This window comes from Elephantulus edwardii, unplaced genomic scaffold (assembly GCF_000299155.1).
Source record: "Elephantulus edwardii isolate Elephantulus edwardi_28Jun2011 unplaced genomic scaffold, EleEdw1.0 scaffold00446, whole genome shotgun sequence".
NCBI classification, from domain to species: domain Eukaryota; kingdom Metazoa; phylum Chordata; class Mammalia; order Macroscelidea; family Macroscelididae; genus Elephantulus; species Elephantulus edwardii.
The window spans coordinates 998,934-1,007,077 of record NW_006400196.1 but is presented as its reverse complement, the minus strand read 5'-3'; positions in this window follow the sequence as shown (position 1 = coordinate 1,007,077).

Sequence of the window (8,144 nt, the reverse complement as noted above, 5' to 3'; positions counted from 1 at the left end):
GTGGTGAGAATCTTTGTTTTCTTGATGTTGAGCTTCAATCCATATTGAAGGCTGCAGTCTTTGACCTTCTGCAGCAAGTGCTTCAGGTCCTCCTCCATTTCAGCAAGCAGGGTTGTGTCATCTGTATAACACAGATTGTTGATAAGACTATCTTCAACCTTAATGCCAGACTTCTCCTCATAGAGCCTAGCCTCCCAGATAATCTCTGTTCAGCATATAGATTGAAAAGATATGGAGACAGGGCACATCCCTGATTCATACCATTCCCAATTTTGAAACATGCAATGTTTCCTTGCTTTGTTCTGATGACTGCCTCTTAGTCCAGGTATAGGTTTTGCATAAACACAATCAAGAGTTCTGGGATTCCCGTTCTTCTCAGAATCAGCCACAGTTTATTGCGATTCACAGACTCAAATGCCTTTGCATAATCAATGAAACATAGATAGACATTCTTTGGGTACTCTCTGGGTATCTTTTACTTTTGTTAATAAAATTTTTATTTTATACTTGTTTACTTACAAAGTTCACATTGCATACATTGTGTAAACAAATATACATTGTTTTCACACCCTTCCCTCTATCTATCAAATTGTGCAACCCTGTGATTATTCCCCTACCCATCCTCATCTCTCTGCTCCGACCTTCCCTCTCTTGGATCCTCATACACATTTTACTAGTTATCTTTCTATTTCTACAATAATGGTCTTATATAGTCTTTGTCTTTATGAGACTGAGTTAATTCACTTAGCATAATACTCTCCAGCCCCTCACAAGTTAGGTAGTAATTTTCAAAATCATTGTTCCTGCAGGTTGTGTAGTAATTTCTCAATCTATTCAATTGTGGTTGGACATTTTGGGCAGTTTCCATATTCTTGTGATGGTGAATAATGCTGCTATGAACGTTAGTGTACAAATCTACATTTGTGCCTCAGTTCTCATTTTCTCAGAGTATATTCCAAGTAATGGAATAGCTGGATCATATGGAATGTCTTTTTTTTATTGATATGATTTACTTATATATTGTGTTTCATTCTCATACATTTTGCTTCACACTTTGTGTTTCATACAATCATTTGTATATATTGTGGGGTTTTTGTTTTGTTTTGTATTTTTTTATTGGTTTACATATAATAATTCATAAAAAATAGGCATAGATCAATAGTAATTCTATATAATACAATGTATATAAATTAATGTATAAAACACTATGTAAATTAAATATTGTCTTAAACACAATGTACAAGAATTTCTATGTTCAACTTTTTAAAGAGATGTCAAACTGACTTCCAGAGTGGTTGTACCATTTAAAATCAACAGTAGGTATCTTTGTCTAACTCCTATTTTCAAGGGAATGCTTTTTTTCTCTCCATTGAGAACAATATTGGCTTTTGGTTTTGCATATATACTTCCCATTATGTTGAAGAAATTCCCCTCTATTACTATTTTGTTGAATGTTTTAATTAAGAAAGGGCTGTTATATTTTGTCAAAGGCATCACTTGTTAGGCTCAAGTGGTTCTTTTTCTTTGGTTTGTCAATGTGATGAATTACATTAATTATCTATCTTACATTGAATCATCCTTGCATACCTTCTATGAATGTCACTTGGTTATGATTAATTTTTTTATGTACTGTTGAATTCTATTGGCCAGGATTTTATTGAGACTGTTTGCATCTCTGTTCTTAAGAGACTCTCGCCTATAGTTTTCTATTTTGGTGGTTTCTTTATCTGATTTTGGTGTCAGGAATATGTTTGTTTCATAGAATGCGTCTGGAAGTATTCCATCTTTTCTAGTTTCTTTTATACTTTATGTAGAATTTACATCAGAACTTCTCTGAATGTTTGATAAACATTCACAAGCAAAACCGTCTGATACATGTCTCTTTTTAGTTGGAAATTGTTTTATAACCTGTTCAATTTCTTCTTTAGTAATAGGTCTGTCCAGGTATTTTACTTCAGTTTGTGTCAGTTTGGGTTGGTTGTTAGTTTCTAGATATTTGTCCATTTCCTCTGGGTTTTCATATTTGTTGGAGTCTAACTTTTCATAATATTCTATTGTTAACCCTTTTATTTCAGGTGATTCTGTTATGACATATTCCCTTTCATCTCTTATTCAGAATTCTTTATTCTTTGCTTTCTTTTCCTTTGTTAGCTTTGTTGGTGGTTTGTTAATTTTACTGACCCTTTCAAAGAACCAATTCCAAGTCTTGGTGATAGTTTCAATTGTTTTTCTATTTTCCATTTCATTTATTTCTACCCTAATTTTTACCATTTCCTTTCTTTTAATGGCTGCTGGAGTATTTTGAGGTTCTTTTCCTATTTTTTGGAGATGTTGATTTAAATACTTTATTGTCATTTTTTCTTCTTTTTTAATGCATTAGCTTATTGCTATGAATTGACCTTAAAGTACTGTTTTTGTTATATACCAGAGGTTTTCGTAAATTTTTTTCATTTACATTTGTTTCAAGAAACTTTTTAATTTCATTTTTATTAATTCTATTACCTACTCAGGTTGAAGGAGGATGTGTCCAGCTTCCAAGTGTTTGGGTTTTTCTCCTTTGTCCCCTTGTTGTTGATTTCTAATAGTGTAGCTCTGTGGTCTGAGAAAATGTTTTGTATTATTTCTACATTTTTTAATTTACTGAGAATTGCTTCGTGATCTGGACAATGTTTCATGCATGCTGGCAAAGAATATATACTGATCTTTTTTGAAGTGCATTAATCTACCTATCTGTAAGATCGAGTTGTTTGATTGTGTAGTTTAATTCTTAAACATCTTTGTTTAGTTTCTTTCTGGTAGTTCTATCTTTGCTTGACAGTGTGATGTGTTGAAGTCTCCTACTGCTATAGTGGTGTTATCTACTTCTTATTTTAGTTTGTTAAGATTTGGTTTGTGTATTTTGGAGAGCTATCATTTGATGTATCATTTGATTATGCTTAATTATGGTTATGTATTCTTGTTTTATTGACAATTATGGTTATGTATTCTTATGTATTCTTGTTTAATTGACATTTTAAGCATTGCATAATGTCCTTCCTTGTTCTCTGTGATAGTTTTTACACTGAAATCTACTTTTTGGAGATTAATATTGCTACTCCAACTTCTTTCTTGTTGTCATTAGCTTGGCACATTTTTTTCCACTTTTTTATTTTTAGTCTCTCTTTCTTTTCACTGTTCAAGTGTGTCTCTTGTAGACAGCACATTGGTGGGTTTTGGTTTTTTATTCAATTTGTTACACATTTTTGTCTTCACCATTGTTGTTGTTGTTGTTATGTGCTATCAAGTTGCCTGCGACCCATAGCAACCCTACATACAGCAGCTCTGAAACCTGCCCTGTCCTGACCCAGTCTCACTGATTCCGACATAACTAACCCCATTTTCTCACTTACTGTATCAATCCATCTCATCTGGGATCTTCCTCCTCTGTGCTGTCCCTTCACCCTTCTGAGCATGATGACCTTTTCCAAGACCAGTTTCTCCTGGCCACATCCCCAAAGTATATGAGACAGCGCTTCAAAAACTATTCACATTCAGTGTAATTATTGAAAAGCAAGGTTTTGGGGGGAGTTTTTAGAAGTGCAAAAAATTTATTTTTACATGCCAACTATGTTTTCAGATTCAGGAAGGATAAACTTCACTAATGTTGTTCTTGTTTTTGTGTACCATAGAATTGGAACCAACTCATCACTGACCTTTCAGTGAGGTTGTTTGTGAGTTTTATTTCTGGTTCATTTATTTATTTTTTATTATTAAATTTTATTAGTTTTAGTGAACATTTACAGAGATTTTGGGTTTTCATTCATTCATTGTTGCAATGTGGTTCATTTATTTTTTAATAACATTTTTATTATATACTGCTATACTTAAAAGCTCACGTACATTTTTTTCACACCAGATCTTTCTCATTTTCTTCACCTCACCTCCACCCTATGATTAACGTCTGCCCGCCCCCCCCATCCTTATCTCTCTGCTCCCCTCCTTCCTCTCTTGGATCCTCATACTCATTCTAAAATAATGATCTTATACAGTATTTGTCCTTATGGGACTGAGTTAGCTCACTTAGCATAATACTCTCCAGTCCCTCACAAGTTAGGTAGCAATTTACAAAGTCATTGCTCCTGGGTGCTGCATGTGAATATACCATAATTTCTCAATCATTCAGCTGTGGTTGGACATTTGGGCTGTTTCCATGTTCTTGCTATGGTGAATAACATGGCTATAAACATTGGTGTACAAGTCTCTGTGCCTCAGTTCTCATTCTCTTGGGGTAACAATGAAATAGCTGGGTCATATGAAATTTCTATGTTCTGCTTTTTTGAGGAAGTGTCAAACTGAGAGGCAAGGTTTTGTTAGTATCATTTCATTGGGGTCTTTTTGGTATTGTTGCTGGTTATTTTGATGCATCTTCCTTTCTTTGGCATCTCTTTGAATAGGACTTCAATAGTTCAAGCAAACTTGGTCTTATTTTTACAAACTCCCTTAGTTTCTGCTTTTTTGAGACTATCTTAATCTCTCCATCATATTTGATGGACTGTTTTTCTGGCTACATTATTCTTGATTGAAAATTAGAGTGTTTGATATTTGTCCTTCCCCTGTCTTCTTGCTCACATGGTTTCTGCTGAGATATCAGCACAATCTTATTTGCTCTCCTTTATAAATTGTTGTTGTTATGTGCCATCAGGTTGCTTGCGACTCTTAGAGACCATATGTACAACAGCTCTGAAGCCTGCCCTATGCTGAGCCAGTCTCATTGACTCTAACACATCTATCCCCCTGGACTTAGTTACAGAATCTTCCTCTAATAAAACCTTGCCTTCCAAGCATGATGTCCTTCTCTAAAGACTTTTCCCTCTTGGTCAAGTGTTCAAAATATGTGACACAGAGCGTAAAAATCCTAATCTCCAATGAGAAATTTGGTTTCACCCTCTCCAAGACAAACATTTGTTTTCTTGGTGGTCTATGGTATGTTAAAGACTCTTCTCCAGCACAACTCAAAGGCATCAATTCTTCTTCTGCCTTCCTTAGTCATTGTCTAGCTTTCTGATGCATAGCAAGTAATTGTGAAGACCATGGACTGAATCAGATGCACCTTAGTCTCTCAACAGACATCAGTGCTTCTCAGTACTCTTAAAAGGTCCCTGACAGCAAATTTTCCCAATGAAATTCATCTTTTGATTTCCTGAGTGCTGGTGTGAAGAGTGTTGATTGTGGAGCCAAGCAAGCTGTAACTGTTAACAACATCAACTGTTTCTGATTTATCATGCTGCTGCCAATTAGACTAGTGGTGAGAATCTTTGTCTTCTTGATGAGCTCCAATCCATATTGAAGATGGCAGTCCTTGACCTTTTGTAGCAAGTGCTTCAGGACCTCTTCAGTTTCAGTAAGCAAGATTGTGTCATCTGCATAATGTCATTTGTTAATAAGTCTTCCTCCAATCCAAATGCCACATTCCTCCTCACAAAGCCCTGCCTCCTTAATGATATGTTCTGCATATAGATTGAAAAAGTATGAAAACAGGAAACATCCCTGATGCACTCATTTCCTGATTTTGAACTATGCATTATTTCCTTGCTTTGTTCGAAGGACCCATTCCTGGTCTGAGTATAGGATTTGCATAAGCACAATCAAGTTTTCTGGGATTCCCATTTTTCTCAAGGTTAGCCACAATGTGTTGTGATCCACAAAATCAAATGCCTTTGCATAGTCAATTAGACAGATAGATATTCTTCTGGTACTCTTTACTTTCTATAAAAAATCCATCTGACATTGGTGATAATGTCTCTAGTGTTACAACTTCTTCTAAACTCAGCTTGTATTTCTGGTGGCTATCTTCAATGTACTGTTCTAGTCATTTTTTTATAATCTTCAGAAGCATTTTGCTTGCATGTAATATTATTCGACCATTTCCACACTCTGTCAGGTCACCTTTTTTTTTAATGGAAATAAATATGGATCTCTTTCAGACTGTTGGCCAAGTAGTTGCCCTCCTGATTTCTTGACACAACCTGGTGAATATGGCAAGTGCAGCATCTGTTTGTTGAAATATGTCAATTGGTATACAATAAATTCCTGGGGCTTTATATTTTTGTCAAGTCTTTCAGAGCAGCCTGCACTTCTTCCTTCATCACTATTACCTCTTGTTCATGTTATTTCTTGTAATTTTTCTGTGTCAATTATTTTTGGTACAGTACCTCTGCGTACTCTTTCCATCTTATTTTAATGCTTCCTGAATCTTTCAATATACTGTCCAGAGCATCCTTAAGGATTGCAGCTCGCACTTCAATTTGTTCTTTAGTTCATTCAGCTTAAGAAATGCCAAGCAACTCTGGTGTTTTTTATTTTCCAACTCAAGATCTTTGCACACTTTATTATAATACTTTGCTTTGTCTTTCCATGTTGCTCTTTGAAAACTTCTATTCAGCTCCTTAACTTCTTTATTTCTTCCTTTTGTTTTTGATTCTTGACTTTCTAATACAGTATTCAGAGTCTCTTCTGATGTCCATTTTGGTCTTTTCTTCTTCCTCCATCTTTGTAATGAACTTTTGCATTCTTCATGCATGATATTCTTTATATCTTCACACAGCTCATCTGGTCTTTGTTTATTAGTGTTCAAGGCCTCAAACCTGTTCCAGAGTTGGTTTTCAAATTTTGGTGGGATAGATTCAAGGTTAAATTTTTATTCCCTTGGATTTGATTTGACCTCCTTGAGCTTTAATTTGAACTTGCATATGAGTAGTTGATGGTCTGTTTCACAATCAGAACCTGGCTTAATTTCCACTGCTGATATTGAATTTCTCCAGAGATTCTTTCCATAGATGTAATCTATTTGATTCCTGTGCATACCATCAAGTGAAGTCCATGTATATAACCTATGTTTATGTTTCTTACGAAATATATTTACAATGAATAAATCATTGACTGCAGAAATCTATCACCAGCCCCATTTCTGTAATCAAGTCCATGTTTTCTGACTACTGCCCTTCTTCCTTGTTCCCTACTTTTGCATTCCAGTAACCAATTATTATCACTACATTTTGGGTGCACTTTCAATCTATTTCTGACTACAAAATTTGGTAGAAATCATCTATTTCCTCTTCTTTGGCTCTGGTTGTTGGTGCATAAATTTGAATGACAGTAGTATTAACAGATCTTCCTTGTATAAGTATGACTATTATCCTGTCACTCACAATGTTGTATGTCAAGATGTGTCTAGAAACAGCCTTTTTAACTATGAAAGTGACCCCATTTTTTCTCACCTTTTCATCTCTGGCATAGTAGATCATCTGATCATCTGATTTAAAATGTCCCATGCCAATCCACTTCATTTCACCAATACCTAATATGTCAATATTTATACATTCTATTTCTCTCTTAACAAGGTCCAGTTTTCCTATATTCATGCTTCTCACATTCCACTTTCCAATCATTAGTTTCTTCTTACAACTGTTCTGCTTCCTTTGTGTTTCCAAATTTCAGGGTTCAGCCTCAATTGCCATATCTGTTAGTCTATTCTAAGTATGCTCTATTGTACACAGGTTTTTCAAAGACCTGTTACATTATGGAAGCATATGGCCTTGACTGTCTTAATTTGGATGGTTAGCTTGAGAGCAATATCTAACAGGCAAACATTTTACTGAAAGGAGCAGATGAAAGACACTTCACCTTACAAAAATCACCAATACATTCAGTGTCCCTTGACCCGAGCACTTGTGTCTTGTCCCTTCTCTTTCCCTGCTACATCAGTATCCCTTGCACTCCCTCTTATCCTGTCCAGAACTTTCCTCCCCTCAACCATCCCTTCATATGATGGCTTAGGCCACAAATCACTTCTGTGATTTCTTGTCCCTCACATTGCTGCTCGTTCCTCATGCTGGTGTCTGTCCCATAGTTACAAGGGTTTAGTCTAAATTCCATGTATCAGCTTCAGGAAAGGATTTTTGACTGAGTCAGTACTGGGGAAAGTTCTTAGAAATTGTTAAGAAAGAAATGGAACGCATAAATATTGACATATTAGGCATTGGAGAGATGAGATGGACTGGCATGGGGAATTTTGAGTCAGATGACCATATGATATATTACTCCGGAGATGAAAAGACAAGGGAAAATGGGGTTGCCTTTATAGTAAAAAAAGTAATTTCTAGATC